This window comes from Eschrichtius robustus, chromosome 17 (genome assembly GCF_028021215.1).
Source record: "Eschrichtius robustus isolate mEscRob2 chromosome 17, mEscRob2.pri, whole genome shotgun sequence".
In the NCBI taxonomy this organism is placed as follows: Eukaryota; Metazoa; Chordata; class Mammalia; order Artiodactyla; family Eschrichtiidae; genus Eschrichtius; species Eschrichtius robustus.
The window spans coordinates 18674602-18692663 of NC_090840.1; the positions used below are offsets into that span (position 1 = coordinate 18674602).

At 44.0% G+C, this 18062-nt stretch overlaps 1 non-coding gene across 1 annotated transcript; it reads right to left on the minus strand.

The window, feature by feature from the left end:
* Positions 1-17696: 17696 nt before the first annotated feature.
* On the minus strand, positions 17697-17769 carry TRNAG-UCC (transfer RNA glycine (anticodon UCC)). The gene has a single exon. It is a non-coding gene; the product is annotated as a tRNA-Gly (tRNA).
* Between the last annotated feature and the right edge of the window lie 293 nt (positions 17770-18062).

An 18062-nucleotide genomic window follows, 5' to 3' on the forward strand; every position in this document is an offset into this window, starting at 1 on the left:
GTGAAGAACAAGGCTCAGGTTGTTTAGGCTCAGCTAAAAAGTGGCAGAAGTGAAACTAAAACCTGGGTAGTCTGGCTACAGAGCCAGAGTATTGAATCTGCCTTTTCGATACAATTTCAGGCATTTTGAACAGGAGGAGAAGGGGATGAGGGAGAGAAGGGCTTCCCAAGCTTGAAATCATCAACCTGACAGACCCAAGTTATTCATTGTGTCAATGTGTAAGGCAGAGCCTGGCAATCACCCACAGAACCAAAGATTTGCCCCTAGGAGTGTTAACTGTGGAATGGTTCTCTGCCTCTGCAGCAGTAGTGATGATACCTCTGCCCCGTCAGGATCCTGTCTACTTTTCCAGCTTCTCCTCCATCTTGTTCACTTGGACCAACCCCAGTGGCCTTTCTGCTGGTCCTCAAACATGCCAACTTCCTTTCAGTCTCAGGGATTTGCATCTACTGTTTTTCCCTGGATCTTTACATGCCCGGCTTCTCCTTGACATTTAGGTCTCAGCTTAAATGTCAGTCTTGCAGGGACACTTTCCCTGACCATCCTGTCTAAAGAAGCCACTCCTTACCCCTCAATCACCCTCTCTTTCCCAGTTCTCAGTGTCTTTTCGAGCTCTTATTACCACTTGAAAGTATCTTCCATCTTTGGCTACCAGAATGTAGGGAGAACACGGCCAGTTTTGTCCACGGCTGGGACTCTGGAGCCCGGCACATGGTAAGCACTCAGAAAGCCTTTGTTGAACTAAATGAATCGGTTCAGGCATCCTTTGCTCGTTGCCTTCTACATGGAGGCCTCACCAGCCCAAATCCATCACCACTGGTTCCAGTTAATCACCAGAACTGCCACAGCTGTTACAATCTACGCTTCCATCTAGAAAGTCAAAGGTTTCTGCCTTTTGTGTTTATACCCAAAGCTTAACAAAAATGGTCAGATTTGGTTCCAGTTATGAATTAGGCTGAGGTCCAAGATGATTCATATTTTAACTGAAACCTGTTTGCTCAAGCTCGTCTGTTTCCTCTGACATAGATTGTGCTGGGAAAAGGAAAGAGGTAGGGGAGCATGTTTTTAGGCCATGTTTCATAGCAGATCCATCTCACTCCTCAGTTTTGACATGTGGCATCTGTCTTAGTCGGCTTGGGTTGCTATAACAAAATACCTAGACTGGTGGCTTAAATAACAGACATTTACTTCTCATAGTTCTGGAGGCTAGAAGTCCAAGATCAAGGTTCTGGCAGATTCAGTTCCTGGTGGGAGCTGTCTTCTTGCTGTGTCCTCACAAGGCAGAGAGTGAGAGAAGGAGCTCCGGACTCTCTTCCTCTTTTTACAAGGCAGGTAACCCCATCATAGGGGTCCCACCCTCATGACCTCATCTAAACCTAATTACCCCTCAAAGACCTCACTTCCAAATACTATCGCATTGGGGGTTAGGACTTCAACGTATGAATGTTGGGGGGATACTAGCATTCAGCTCATGGTAGCATCTCTGGAATTCTCCCTTCTTGACGTGAGCCTTGAATGCCTCTAGGCGAAAGAAAATTATGACAGAAATGGAAGCATTTCAGACATTCTTCCAAAGTTGGATGGCAAAAGCTCTTGATGGCCCATGAAAATAAATTGGAAGCTGATGGGTTTGGTCAGTTAACCAATGGCTTAGGAGACAGTTCACAGGGCAGTGCAAAATGCAGTCCTAACCTATATCAGAATCACCTGGCGGGGGGAGGGGGTGTTTAAATGCCAATTAGTAAACCACAGAGCTGCTGAATCAGCATCTTGGGGGATGGGGCTTGTGGGCCACATTTTGACAAGTACTCAGGTGCGTCTTACGTTCCCTAAAGTTTGAGAACCACTGTCGGTAGAAGTGAGATTGTACTTTATCACAACCTACTTATCTCAAGGAGCCTGAGGTAAGTCGCCTCGATCACAATGCCATTTCATGCTAGGGTTTTTGCTTCTGGTCTGCTTACTTTCTATTTCACAGGGGTGTGAAAAGTGAGACTTCCTGACCAACAAAAGATGTCTCCAAACATTGCTAGAAGCCTCCCCTGTCAAGAACCTCCTTTGCTTTTTTAGATGCTGCCTTTATTTTATTTATTATTATTATGATGATGTTGGCCATGCTGAGCCCCTTGCGGGATCTTAGTTCCCTGGCCAGGGATCGAACCCAGGCCCCCTGCAGTGGAAGCACAGAGTCCTAACCACTGGACGGCCAGGGAAGTCCCAAAATGCTGCCTTTCTATTTCTTGCCGGAGGAAAGGCATAGTTTATCCTCACCTAGATGTAAACATTGTTTAATGTTCAAAGTAATAGTTGGCCTCAGACATCTCTCTCCCGTGTTTGTTCTTGTCTGTATGCGTCTTTCTCTGAAAGATTCTCCCCCCACCACTAATTTCTCTTTATTATTTTCCCCTCTGCTCCTCTGAATCCTCTTGTTCCTTCAAGAACAAATTCAAGTCTGTCTTCATCCACTAAACTCCTGTCTACATCAGGCTTTTTTCCTCCCTTGAATTCCCAAAGTTGTTGTACCATATTGCTTAGTACTTAATTGTGTTCTCCTGTGGTATAAATTTGAAGACGAAGAGCTTGAAGGTACTTTTGTTGAGTACTTGGTAAACACCTGATAAGGGCAGGTTGATTGGTTGGTTGGTTGATTGGATCATTAGGTGAACATTGCAGAACAATTGGGTGGGAGGCAGCTGAGTTGAGTATAATCACTACAGCTCATGAAGGAGGTAAGTTCAAATGGAAACATTACAAAGTTTCTGGTATATATTTATACTACTGATGGGAGGATGGATTTTTGGCAGCTGTAGACTTATTAGTCTACCTAATATAAAACAGGTCTTACCTAGAAACGTAAATCTTTATGCCTTTATTTCCTCAAGTTTAGTAGTGAGGCAATACCAATGTGTATTTATAAAAGTATGTTTTTTTTAAGCATAAATGAAGCAGGACTTTTAAGAAAACTTTAGAAAGGAACTGAAAATTAATTCCTGTGTCATAGATAAGGTTATATAAATTTTCTTGTTCCATCCTAAAAAGGTTTAAACAGTTCTCTGCAAAATTCTGTCCAGATATATTTCTTTGGATCTAATGAAAATGAGATCTAATTTTCACCTTATGTTTAATGTTGCTGAGGGCTGACTAGAGAATTTGCTGGTGACTACTTTTTTATAAATTAATTTTTATTGGAGTATAGTTGATTTACAATGTTGTGTTGCTGGTAACTACTTTGAATGTAAAACGTGCCTTTTTGTCTGGCAACTTCTCATGACTGCCTTCAATCAGGGAGGGAGGAGAGAAGGAGACTGAGAAACAAAGTAAGCATCTTAAAAGTTTGATGTTTTTCTGTTCTATGCTGCGGACTGCAGCCTTCCAGCCAGTACTTAAGGGTCTCATAGAGATGGCGCTATGATACCATTCTAGCCCCTCTCTAAAAACTTGAGCTGCTCTCTTCCCCTTTCTGTTTCTACATGGATCACCAAGTAATTACTCTGTTAAGAGAACCCGGTTTGAAAGTGTTCCTTAGCCTTATCTTATCACCTCCCCCACTCCCAGGAATCTGGCTTGTTGTGTGGGCATCCATCATTCTGGAAAAACCCTTCGAGGCCTTGCCAGCCCTGCACACACAGACATTTTCTTCGAGAGCCAGCAGGGGTCAGCTGGAACACCGGCTGCTCTGGCCACTCGTCTTGCCAAGACCAGGACAGCACAAGGAGCCATTTGTTGGTTCCCTGAGCTGAGACAAAGCAGTTGCTAAGTCTTCAGAGATGTTTTACGTGCCTTCCCTACCTTTTCGCACTGCCCCCTGCTTTGCACCACATCATACCCCTAAGCGTTCACTCTTTCCTGGACTCAGTACCCTTTCTTCCCTCCCATCAACATCTAAGGAAACACCACAAACCATCTCTTCTCCCCACTGGAGTGGAGCTCTTCTGTCTATTTTAAATTTAAGCTCTGCAGTAGTTAATTTTACAGTTTCATCCATGTGAGCGTGCTATGGCCTCTCTCTTGCCATTCACTGACCTTGACCCCGGTGTGGGGGAATTCCAGCTTGTGGCCTAGAGGGAGGAAGACCTGGGGGAGAGAAAGGTGCAGAGGAGAGATCTGCTGGGAACCATCCCATGACCCGCCAAAGGGTTTTGCTGTCCTAGTCTGAAGAGAGCGAAAATCCCATATGCCTCAGGGACCAAGCTCCCGTCCTTGAATTAGTAGTGACAGAATAGCTGGTGGCCATGAACTGCCCAAAGGGTCATGCATTGTGAGAACTGTTCCTTGCAATATTTTTTCAGTGGGCTATTTTACTGAGACATCTCTTACCTGAAATCCTCAAAACAGGACCAGCTACATAATTTGTGGGATCCAGTGCAAGATGAAAATGTAGGTCCACTTGTTCAAAAACTGTTAAAAACTTCAGGTCGTTGACTACAGAGCATTAAACCAAGCACAAGGCCCCTCTGAGGAGCCCGGAGCCCGGTGTGACTTCAGGTCGTACACCTACGATTCCAGCTCTGCTCCAAACATACGTAGGAAAAGCTCTTCCTTGTCCTGGACCAGGGGATCAGTGTGAGGGCATTCCACATCTGATTTCTCCCCTGTCCTTAGGAACCAGTGTCCTGGAGAGTGAGAGAGATACACAGGGAGAGTGTGTGAGATTTTACTCGACACATACAGGACATACACTGTTTTAAGCTCTGGAGATTCTTCGGTAAACAGAACAAAACCCTTGCCCTCATGGGGGTCTGAAATCTAATTGGGGAAGACAACAGCTAACAAACAGGCAAATACCTGCAGGTAGTGTGTCAGATAGTGACAGGTACCATGGAGGGGTGCCAACGTGGAGGGATGGGGTCTTGCGATTTTATGAGAGGTGGTCGAGAGGGCCTATTTGAGTAAAGGCCTGGAGGGAGTAAGGGAGTGAGTCACGCAGGTATCTGAGGGGTGAGCATTCAGGCGGAGGGTCTAGCAAGTGCAAAGGCCCTGGGGCCTCTCAAGTTTGAGGGAGAGCAGGAGGACAGTGTGGCTGGCGTGGTCGCTGGGGGTTTGGAAGGGGTAGAAGTGGAGAGGGGAGGCGAGATCTCATGCAGTAAGGACTTTGGATTTTACTCTGGATCAGATGGAAGCTTTGGGTGTTTAGAGCAGAGCAGGGTTGTCATCTGACTTAGGTTAAAGGGCTCCCTCTATACTCTGTTGAGAAGAGATTGTGGATGCAGAAGAGTGAAAACTGGGTGACCAGTGGGGAGGCTCTTGCAGTAATCCAAATGGCTTTGACCAAGCTGCTCCTGGTGGAGGTGATGAGAAGTGGTCAGATTCTAGAAATACTGTAATCTTAAAAGGACAAGGGACCCAGTCTGTCTTGTTTATCACTGTAATCCTGTTGCCAGACACATGGTCTGGCACATGTAGGTGCCCAATAAATATGTATTAATGAGCCAGGAGTGAATACAAATTAACACGATATGTATTAATGAGCCAGGAGTGAATACAAATTAACACGATTTCTTATGAGATGTGAAAAATAACATTAAAAGAATAACATTAAAAGAATGAAATGAGGCAGAATACCTTGCCAGCGTTTTAGAATTTTTTATCCCCATTTTGCTTCAGTGCAATCTGCAAAAATGTTAAAGGTCAGTTCAGATGAAGTAAATTACTTGTCTCAAGGCCATACAGCCTGTCAGCCTAAATACGCTAAAATGGACAGTAAGACTGTATTTTTAGTGTGTGATCCATAGGTGGCGCTGTCTCTTGTTAGGGCTTCCTCTCCACTAGGTCACGTTCATGAGGCCACTTACATAGAGCGTTAAATGCAGTTTTTCTTCTTCTTCTTTTTTTTTTTTTTTTTTTTGAAAGAGTGTTTTATCACTTTTTGTTTTCATTTTAATTTTTTTGGCTGCGTTGGGTCTTCGTTGCTGCACGCGGGCTTTCTCTAGTTGTGGCGAGCAGGGGCTACTCTTTGTTGCGGTGTGCGGGCTTCTCACCACGGTGGCTTCTCTTGTTGCGGAGCACAGGCTCTAGGCGCATGCGCTTCAGTAGTTGTGGCTCACGGGCTCTAGAGCGCAGGCTTGGTAGTTGTGCGTGGGCTTAGTTGCTCCGCGGCATGTGGGATCTTCCCAGACCAGGGCTCAAACCGTGTCCCCTGCATTAACAGGCGGATTCTTAACCGCTGCGTCACCAGGGAAGTCCCTAAACGCAGCTTTAACTGGAGTTTATACTTGGTCTGTAGAAAATTAGATTAGCTTCTCCAATAATATGGTAAGACTCTCTTGGAATTACGTGTACACAACTAACATTTGAAAATGTCATTCTTCCTTACTGGAACACTTAGATTATTATTTAAATGATAGAAAATTCAATATTGGAAATATAGCAGTGCCTACATGTTGTAGAGGCCTTCACTGCTTGATGACAATTTAATTTTATTTCCTTCTCTGTGTGATTCTGGTATATGTATGTATATATATATATATATATATATATATATATAATGTCTGTCTGTATGTGTATATATATATTTTTTGAGGGGTTTTTGTAAAAAGACTGTTTGTAAAAAGACCACATAAGGTATGATTAGACTTATTCTCCTTATTGAATTTGTGCAGGGAGGTGGAAGTACAGGAAGGAGTGGCGTAGGGAGGGGGTATTAAGAGGAGATGAAGCTGCAGTAAAATGTAGGAGGCTGTGAGGTGTTGTGGGAAAGTCTGTGAGCACTCTTCAGATGGTAAGTTTCCTCCAGCTGTGGCCCTTCTCCAGCCGCTAGGCCATCTTTCTCCACCCAGAAAGCTTGCTGAAGCTGCACCACCTGGCAGGGTTGCTTCCCCTGGAGCCGTGAAGCTGGCTGGTTCTTTCTTGTCCAATACCCACCACCTTGCCATTGGAGTTGGTCATCCCCGATGAAACCTGGCCGAAGTCAGGCATTCTGAGATCCCTGTCTTTTCAGTCTTGAGGAATCAGACGATGAAAGATTCCAGTGGGCCCATGGCTTTTCTCTGAGTCAGGAGGAGTAGACATCCCCCTACAAGATGACTCGTGTCCCCTAGAGAGTCCCTGGGTGGTTGTAGAGCTGTGGGCCTCTGAGGATGAGACTCTGTTCTTCACAGTGTTAGGATGTAGAGCTCCCAACATGTAAGGCCTTCAGAACTGCCTCTGCCAGGACCTGTAAAAAGTGCTCAGGCCAAGAGAGTGGCTCAGGTTGTTTTCTCTCCAAGCAGTAGATTCAGCAGATGCGTGCTGTGAGCCTACCGTATGCCAGGCATTGTGCTGGGGAAACAGCAGGGCACAATTTCTATCCTCGACCTTCCCTTAGAATACACTTCCCTCCTCTTGGACTCGTTTGTAGCCAGATTTTCCTTTCATAATACTGCTTGTCTTTGGTTCTTGCTGAAAAGTTTCCTATAGTCCAGGGCTGGGCAGTGTTGTATCTTTTCACCTCCCCATCATTAATGTATTGGCTTTTTGTCATCTCATGGGTGACAAGCTGGCTCCAAGAACCTCTAGGCATCATGTCCTCATTCAAGGCAGATAGAAGGGGCTGCACCAGCTACATCTGTTTCTTTGATCAGAGAAGTGTGTTTTCCCATAGGCTCTCAGCAGACTTCCCGTATCACTGCATCGCCATCTCTAACTAAAAGCAACACGAGGGGAATGAGTATCTGGCTTTGGGAAGAAGCATTTTGGGAACGGCTCCTGACGTAGCCCGCTGCAGACATCTGCCCCAAGGGCCATTCTCTCCAGTCAGATCATGCTCTCCCGTACAAGTTGCCATAACATATCGACATCCAGGTCATTCTGTCACATCCATTTGCTCTTGGGTCACCGTTTCCTTCCTGTCTCTGTCGCCTGTTTTCATCCTGGCTGCCTCTATCTGCCGCATCAGTGAGTCCTGGCCTTAGAGTGGCTTGACCTTGACCACCTGTTCACCCCTCCCCCACCTCCAGCTCTCAGGCGGCCACTGGACACAGCGCTGAGCAGACGTCTTCCCCCAAGCTTGCCCTCCTCCTCCTGCCCTCCCGCGAGCGGGTCAGGAAAGTCTGTCTCCTCTGTCGCTATCATTGGAATCACTGGATTCAGCCTGCACTCCTCCCTCTCCTTCGCCTCTGACACCTGAAGGTCCCTGAGTCCTGTGCATCTCACCTCGGGAATAGCTATCGCCGCCTCCACTCCCTTGGCCTGGCCCCAGTTCCCCTTCAAGTCCTGATTGCCTCACCCTGCTTCAAGCCATCCTCCAAACTGCCATGATTATCTTTATGTAACTTGATTTGATTGTTCTCTCTTGACTAAAAGGCATTCATGGTTCCTTATTGTATGAGTATAAAATAGAAGCATGGCATTCAGATCCCATCCTGCCCAGCCCGTCACTCCAGCCCCACCTCCTCCGTGCTCTTTCCCTTGTCAGTCGTCACTCGAGGTCTTCAGTTTCCCAGATAAGTCTCAGGGCTTTGCTGTGTCGGGAACACTTGTTCTGCCCTCCTCCCTCAGCGACCTTCTCGTCCTTATGGACCCAGGTCAAATATAACCTCTCTAGGGTGGTTTCTCTCAAACCGAATCATGTAGCCTTCTTGTCTCCTATTGTACTGTTGGTATCACATTTGCGACATGGTTTTTCACATGCATATCCATCTCCTTTAAGAGAGAATCAGTCTCTCTCTCTCTCTCTCTCTTTTTTTTTTTGGCCGGGGCGGGGGGTGTGCAGCATGCAGGATCTTAGTTCCCTGACCAGGGATCGGACCCACGCCCCCTGCAGTGGAAGCACGGAGTCTTAACCACTGGACCGCCAGGGAAGTCCCAAGAGAGAACCAGTCTCTGATGTAGCTTCGTATCTTCAATAACTGCCGCAGGGCTTGGCATCATAGCAGGTGCCCTGAAGATGTTTGTTGAACAAACATTTTTGAACTACTGTGGATAGCAGTGGAGGAGATTTTCTGAATGTTGTGCGTTTGGTACATTCTTCACATGTGGTCAGTATGAATCCTGAAAGTTTAGTGAAGAAAACTTCAGAGAACAAATGTTTACTGCAGTGGAGAGCTCTTCAGTTTCCAGGACCGGAGGTGGTGTGTGTGGGGTTGGTGTTTTTAGAACAAGGCAATGGCTCAGCCCCGTGGGAGCAGATTGCATGAGACACGCACCCAGAATGGGGGAGATGATGCCAGCCAATCTGTCAGATTTCATCATCTGCTGGTCTTGGGCTGGGAAGGTTCCTAATATACGCCTCTCAGACTTAACGTCTTGTGAGGGACCACCTTCAATTTTCATCTTCTGCAGGATGCTTATACAACCCATCTAAAAATAATATTTTAAGAAAGCATATTATTTATTTCAAGTCTAGTAAATGAATCTTGGTGTACTGGATTTATTAAGCATGGATTCTGATCATTTCTGCCCCGTGAGGAAATCTACAGGCATGGGGAAGAGGCAGATCTCTCTTACGGTTATAGACTTCTTAGCCAGCCAAGAAATAACATTTGTTTTCTTTTAATTTTACACTGCTAAAATTGCAATTATATAATTGTGAAAAAGCAGTTTGGGGAGTAGTCCATTTAAGACTCAGTGATAGAGGGAGCTGTTACTGAGGACCAAAAAAAAAAGATCAGTGATTTTATTTATTTTTTTTTATCTGGGAAACCTACTTGCTGGTGGGTGTGGGCATTGGCAGATAAAATGTGTGGGTTGGTAAGTTGTTTGTATATACTTGCATGACTGTAGGTGAGTGTGTGTGTGTGTGTGTGTGTGTGTGTGTAGATCAGTAATTACAATAAAACCTTACGTTTAGAAAAACAGTGAGAATGACATAGTGAGCTCATGAACACACATCCATCGTATGTAAACATACATACTGCCTTTCTGTACTAAAAGTGTACAGATAGGTCTCCTTTAACAAATAGATAATATTTGAAACATAAGTGGGTTAGATATCTTTCCTGCACACTGTTTATGTTATTAATTTTCTTTGCAGTGCTCCCTTTCAAACATGCTACAAAAGTAATCTTCAATCAAGGTTTAATTACTGTTATTTTCAAAGCAATTGTATCTGCAATAATGAGGTTTTACTGAAAGTTTTCTAATTTTTTAGCCATAGAAGTTGATGATAGTTCTTTTTTTAAAAAGATTTATTTTATTTATTTATTTATTTATTTATTTATTTATTTATGGCTGTGTTGGGTCTTCGTTTCTGTGCGAGGGCTTTCTCTAGTTGCGGCGAGCGGGGGCCACTCTTCATCGCGGTGCGCGGGCCTCTCACTATCGCGGCCTCTCTTGTTGCGGAGCACAGGCTCCAGATGCGCAAGCTCAGTAGTTGTGGCTCATGGGCCTAGTCGCTCTGCGGCAGACCAGGGCTCGAACCCGTGTCCCCTGCATTGGCAGGCGGATTCTAAACCACTGCGCCACCAGGGAAGCCCGATGATAGTTCTTTCCATCAAGTTGAAACAAAGAAGGAAGACAAGCAGTATAAATAATAATGTCTTAGGTACTTTCCTAGAAAAGTATTTCATCTTCTGGCTCAACTGGAAAAATAAGCAATTGGTAATTGCTAATGAGTTGGTACTCTTCAGGATTTTTTTGAGGTGACCTTCCATTTTTAAAATAAAAAAGAAATTATTCTGATGGGTTTAAGTATATCATCTCTTCTGCATTCCACATATGGCTTTGTATGAAAAAGAAAGACACAGTTCTAAATGGGTGACTTGGCAGGAATACTGGTGATAGATGATTTTATGGGAGATGGAGTGTGTGTGATAGGAAGAGCAAGCTTGGCCTTGAATGTAGAACTCTGGCCTCTTTGGACCAAATACTGAGAAAGAACAGTGTGCATTTCCCAATATTGTTGTTCCAAAGGTGTGGCCACATATCAAAAGCAAAAATCCATTGCTGGAACAATGAACTTCAAGTTGAGGAAGAATGCTGCAAGCCTCCCTTTTATGTAATGAATTAAGTCCAGGTTTCATATGTGCGATGGCTTAGTAGCTGGTAGGTGACCTTTTATTATTTTTTCTTCCACTTAAAAGATTAAGCTGTGCTCAGGACAGGGTTGAAGAGAGAACGAAGAGTCAGTAAATTAGTAGCATCATCCGTTGAGTCATGAGAAAATAAAGGCTTCTACACACACAGAAGAGCTCTGCTTGGCTTACACCCAAGTCTGTCCCTTAAATGCCAAAGGCAGTGTCACGTCTTCTTCCCTCCCTAAAGGCTTAGTGCCAGGGACTTGAGCCCCTTTTTTTCTCATTGAGGTTTTCCTATCCTTTCTGTAGGTAAAAAAATATTCTTCTCACTCCCCTGAAACTGCCCGTGAAGGTCGCCATGGCCTCCACTTTGCTAAATCTAAAGCTCAGCTCTCCGCCTTTGTCTAAATTGGCCTTTCAGCAGAGTTGACACCATTGATGGCTCTCTCTTCTAGCAAACACTTTCTTCTCTTGACTTCCAAGACCTCATACCTCCCCGGTTTTCCACTGACTACTACTCCTTCCCAGACACTTGCTGCTTTGTTCTCTCTCCATGGACGTGGCCGGGGCTCAGACCCTACAGCGCTTGTTCTTCTCGACTTGACTCCCTCCCTTGGGAACCTCGTCTGGTCTCCTGGCTTTATATGCTTACAGCTCCCACGTGGACGTCTCTGGCCCACATCCCTGAATTCCAAACTCATGCAGCCAACCATCTCTTCTGTGTCTCTACACTTCCATCGTCACGTGTCTAGACCCGAACCCCAGATCTATCCTTCAAGTCAACGTCCCTTGGAGTCTGTTGCGTATCAATTAAGGGCAACTTTGTTCTTCCAAGTGCAGGAAACATCCCTGACTCCTCTCTTTCCCTCACATTCTACATCTAAGCCTTTGAGAAATCATGAGATCCAGATCTTATTACACTTCTCACCACCTCATTGTTACCCCTTTAGTCTGACCCGCCAGAGCCCCTTGCGTGGGTGATCGCACTTGCGTTGTAACTGATCTCCAGACTTCTGTCCACGTTCTCCTTAATCAACTCAGAGAGCCTGTTAGGTTGTTCAATACACCAGTCAGATGATGTCACTTCTCTGCTCCAAACCCTGAGCGACTCTCTATTTCCCTCAGAGTAAAGGCCACAGTCCTTCTCAAGGCCTGTAGGGCTCTCTCAGATCTGCCCTCTTCCCTACCCATTACCTCTCTGGCTTCCTCTCCTAATAAATCATTCACTGCAGGTACAATGGCCTCTGCTTTTCCTTGACTATTCCAGATGTGATCTGTTTCCATTTTAGGGCCTTTGCACCTGGTGTTCCATCTGCCTGGAACGTTCTTCCCCAGACATGTGTGTACTTAACTCCTTCATTTCAAGCCCTTTCTCCAATGTCACCTTCTTCCTGATGACCCTAAGGACTACTGCAGTCTGCAACACCCCCAGCGCTCCTGATCCCCCTTTTCTATCTTTTTCCATAGCACTTATCCTCTATTAACATACTATATAACATGCTTATTTATTATGCTTATTATTTTTTTTACTGTTAGCCTCTCCAACTAGAATGTAATCTTCATGAGAGCAGGGACTTTTGTCTATTTTATGTCCTAACATCTAGTATGGTACGTGGCACAAGTTCTCAGTAGATACGTGGTGAATGAATAAAAGAAAGTTGTGGATGCTGGGAGCCACGGGCTGGCTTTCTCCCAGGTACTGCGACTTGTTCTCTCTCAAGCCTTTTTTTCCCCTCAAGACCCCACTTTCTAAAGTGTTTGTTGTGCGGGCTGGGGCAGGAGTGAAGTCTCCCTTGGGATGGTTTCTGGGAGAGGGAGGAAAAAGAGAGAAGGGAGAGCCTCTCCTGCTCGTGCTGTAATGAGTTGGCTTGTATCAACTTGACTGATGGAGCCAGGTGGTCAGAGGGCCTGGCCTGGTCTGATGTAGTTTGTATTCTGATGTTTTTTCTTAACGTTATGTCATGAGCACCTCCGCACTTTTTTCTTTTCTGTTTTGTTATGAATATTATTCGAATGGCTACATATTTAAAATACAGTCCTAATGACTCAGCCCTGAAAGCTGACATATGTAAGCATGGAGATGATCTTGGATTGCTTTTTTTTTTTTTTTTTTTTTTTAAATGTTTCTATCATTCTGTGATTTTATTGCTGAAAATGATGTTTTGTCTTCTATAAAAAATCAAGTCTGCTGAAATTGGGAAACAGAATTGTCAAACTTGTTTGAAAGTTTTCCAATGAAGAGTTACAGTAGATATTTAATCCATATGTTAGATATAAATATACACCATCTGACTGACATTAGGGAAGATTTCTAGTGGAATTTCAACAAAAACTTCCACTTTTCTAGTGGAATTTTCAACAGAAATTTCCACAATTAGGATATAGATGATAAAAAATGAGTACCCTGATTTTGCACCACTTCCCTTTGAACCTTAGTACCTTTTTTTTTTTTTTTTTAACATCTTTATTGGAGTATAATTGCTTTACAGTGGTGTGTTAGTTTCTGTGGATTGCTTTTAAGAACCAACAGGGTAAGATAACAGTTAAGAGCACTGGTTCGAGTTTGGCTCTCTGGGTGAAATCCTGCCTCTGGCCCCTCCCAGCTGTGTGACACTAGGCAATGCACTGAACTCAGCCTTAGTTTCCTCCTCTGTCAAACGGCAGTAGTAACAGTGCCTGTACAGTACCTGGATCTGTCACAGTAACAGGGTTGTTCTGGAGAACATTAGGCAATGCACTGAACTCAGCCTTAGTTTCGTCCTCTGTCAAACGGCAGTAGTAACAGTGCCTGTACAGTACCTGGATCTGTCACAGTAACAGGGTTGTTCTGGAGAATGAGAGTTCATGGTTATAAAGCACTTGGAACCTTGCTGCTCCGTGTCATCTTCAGACCAGCATGATTAGCAATCCCTGGGGGTGCTGGTCAGTAATGCAGACTCCTAGGCCCCAGCCCAGACCTGCCAAATCTGAATCTGCATTCTGACAAGCTCCCCAGGTCTTCCTGTGTACGCTAATGTCTGAGAAACAGTGACTTCAAATGGTGACGGTGACATATTGAATACTACATGATGTTGGTTCAGTTTTTGAGCAGTTCCAATTTTGGACCAGTCAGACCTCTGAAACTTCTTTCTTGTCTGTGTCAAGCAAGCTTTTCTAATAAGTAGCTGTGGGATCCCAGGCCCCTCGCTGTATATCTCTGGACTTCAGCTTCCTCACCTGTGATGTGAAAGTCAGAAACGAGTAATTTCAGAAACATCCTGCCAGCTCTGGCCCTCTGGGATTCAGTGCTCCTTATCAGTTCACATTTTACTGAACAGAGAGTTTAAAAAGACCAGGGTTTCTTTTGGAAACTGGATAAGAGTAAGGCCTTGGAAAAATGTTCACAAATATTCTTGTGGTGCGAGCTAACCATGCCAGAGTTATTGGTCTTTTTTTTTTTTTAATCTCCCAAGTACATCTTATTCTGTCTTAATGTCTGTTTGACAGCACTCTCTAAGAACCAGCAGGATCTTGGTGCTTTTGGTGGAAGCTACCCCATCATTAACCTTTTTAGAACAAAAACCAATGCCCTTAAAAATTATCTACCTTTTGGTGACATAATTGCTTCATAGGCTATATATTAGAGAGAGCAACAAATTCTAAGAAATTAACCTTCTAAAATGCAGTCAGTAATCACTGTCTGTTAGTCTGGAAAGGCTCCTAGAAAATAGCTCTTATTTTATAGACCAGGAAAATGAAAAGGATGGTGCCTCTCTTGAAAACATTTCCATAACCACTTTCAAGATTTCCAGCATCTTTCCACCGTTGACAGAATGGAGGTCAAACTCCTTGGGCTAGTTGGTAGTCTTGACTCATCTTGATTTGGCCTCAGATCATCTGTTGTGGACTGAATGGTGTTCTCCCAAATTCATATATTAAAGCCCCAGCCCTCAATGCATCTGTTTTTGGAGATAGGGCCTTCAGGGAGGTAATTAAGGTTAAATGAAGTCATAAGGGGTGGAGCCCTAATCCAACAGGACTCATGTTCTTATTAGAAGAGGAAGAGACACTGGAGAGCTTTCTCTCTGTGTACACACAGAAGATAGGCCACATCAGATACACAGTGAGGGGGGGGGGGTGGTCTATAAACCAGGAAGAGAAATCTCACCAGAAACCAACCCTGATGGCAGCTAATCTTGGACTTTTAGCCTTCAGAACTATGAGAAAACAAATGTGTTTTTTTTTTTTTTTTTTTTTAACAATTAAAAAATTTTTTTTGTTATTTATTTTGCTTGTGCCAAGTCTTAGTTGCGGCAGGCAGGCTCCTTAGTTGTGGCATGAGTACTCCTTAGTTGTGGCTCACGGGCTCCTTAGTTGTGGCACGAGTACTCCTTAGTTGCAGCTCACGGGCTCCTGAGTTGTGGCATGCGAACTCTTAGTTGTGGCATGCATGTGGGATCTAGTTCCCCGACCAGGGATTGATCCCATGTCCCCTGCATTGGAAGGTGGATTCTTAACCACTGCGCCACCAGGGAAGTCCCAAATGTCTGTTGTTTAAACCACTAGTCCATGGCAGTTTATTACAGCAGCCTGAGCAGACCGACACATCATCCTTTCAACTTTCTTATAGCTCTCCCCTTGGGTGCTCCTCTTCTCCTAGGTGTCCAGGACTTGCCTTCTTCCATATCTTTGCTCCTGGATCCTCTTAGGATAGCTTTCCTCTCTATTGCTGGTGTCAAAATCTTAGTAGGGTCTTTGCAGATGTAATTAGTTAAATAGGGTCTCTGCAGGTGTGATTCGTTCAGGGTTTTGAAAGGAGATCACGCAGGGGAAAAGGCCATGAAGATAGAGGCAGAGATTGGAGTGATGCTACCACAAACCAAGGAATGCCAGGAGCCACCAGGGGTTGGAACAGGCAAGGAAGGATACTCCTCTAGAGCCTTCAGAGGGGGTACAGCCCTGCTGATACCAATTTTAGCCTTCTGGCCTCCAGAACTGTGAGAGAGTAAACTTCAGTCCCCAAGTTTGTAGTAATTTGTTATGGCAGCCCAGGAAGCTAATATGCCTTTTTTTTCTTTTCTTCTTTTAATTTTGTTGAAGTATAGTTGATTTACAATGTTGTATTAATTTCTGCTGTACAGCAAAGTGACTCAATTGTACATATATATTCTCTTTCATCGTCTTTTTCATGTTCTTTTCCATTATGGTTTAATCACAGGATATTGAATATAGTTCCCTGTGCTATACAGTAGGACCTTGTTGTTTAGCCATCCCATATATAATAGTTTACATCTGCTAAGCCCAAACTACCAATCCTTCCCTCCTCCACCCCCCTCCCCCTTGGCAACAAGTCTGTTCTCTATATCTGTGAGTCTGTTTTTATTTTTTTTTGTAGACATGTTGATTTGTGTCGTATTTTAGATTCCACATATAAGTGATATCGTATGGTATTTGTTTTTCTCTTTCTGACTTCACTTAGTATTACTAAGTTTACTTAGTATTCCATGTTACTGCAAATGGCATTATTTCATTCTATTTTTATGGCTGAGTAATATTCCATTGTATATATGTACCACATCTTTATCCATTCATCTGTTGATGGACATTTAGGTTGTTTCATGTCTTGGCTATTGTAAATAGTGCTGCTGTGGACATAGGGGAGCATGTATCTTTTTGAATTATGGTTTTGTTTGGGTATATGCCCAGGAGTGGGATGGTTGGATCTAATATGCCTTTTCTAACACTCCCAGGGTGAAGTTCCCAGAGACACTGTACTTCTTCCCTAGACTTTCCACCTTCTGGTATAGGCTGTTTAAGTGCATCCTGTTGTTTCGCCAAGACTGGCTTCTGGAGGGGAGGATCTTTGAGCCAAGAAAATGCTCATCACAGAGCTTTGGGTGTTACAGCCTTCATGGTCCACAAAAATGTCAGTGCTAGACTGTTAAATTTCCTAAGGGGAATACTGTAATGTTAATTGCCCAGGACAAAAATCTCAGAATGATGAAACCTGCATGTGATACTATCTAGATTAATTTACATGGAAGCATATAGTAGAGAATGAGAGTTTTCTGTACAACTGACTTAGTGGTGGTTTATAGAAACTTTATGAGGAACATTATTACATAGTAGAAAGGGCACCAGACTGGGAATTTAAAACTTTGGGTTGGGGTTTGAGTCAAGATCCTGCTTATTCGTGGCCGTGATGCCTTGGACAAGTCACTCTCTGAGGCTCACGGTCAGTATCAGCAAAATGAGGAAAAAATTGCCAATGCTGCCTGCCTCATGGGGGTGTTATGAAAATTCTATATGAGGTAGGTTATGAGAGAAGGCTCTGGAAGGTGCAAAGCCTCTAAGAGTGTGAGCTGGTTGACCCTTATCAAGGCGTCCTTGTGGAGTCACTGTCATAGTCACAGAGATGCAGGATTTAGACCCATAAGGGAGTTAAAGGATCATGTAGTGAACTCCCTAATTTTATATGAAGAAATGATGCCTGAAGAAACTATGACTTATCCATCTGGTTTGAATCAAGGGGACCCACAGTGGGAGCCTGTGCCCCTCCTCACTGAGCTGAGGTGCTATGTGTACAGAACAAAGGGCCACAGTGAACAGGAAACCTGCAAAGCTTCTGCTTTTGCAGAAACTAACCAAACTGAGTTCACCTGACAGAATGGACAATTAGAACGAGTACACAGTTTCCATAAACACAATAAGAACTTTGTAGATAATGGTTTTTTTGTTTGTTTTTGTTTTTGTTTTTGCCACACCATGTGGCATGTGGGATCTTAGTTCCCTGAGCAGGGATCGAACCTGCACCCCCTGCATTGGAAGTGCATTGTCTTCACCACTGGACCACCAGGGACGTCCCTGTAGATAATGTTAGACTCATTTCATAAAATGATTCTTTGGAAGTCATTTTGAAGAATGTGATAAAAAAATCTTAGCAATCACAGTCTGTTAAGGGCACAATTTACAATGGCATTTATTCAGGGCTTAGGTTGTAGGGTAATATATCCTAGATTATCTGACAGGGGTGTGGGTTTTTAAGGCAAGTGGATTAGATGGAGATGCCCAGAGAAGACACAAGTCAGCAGCTCTCAACGAAAGAGGAAAATGAATGATTGTGTCAATGATGTGATGTAGAGATTGACAGCC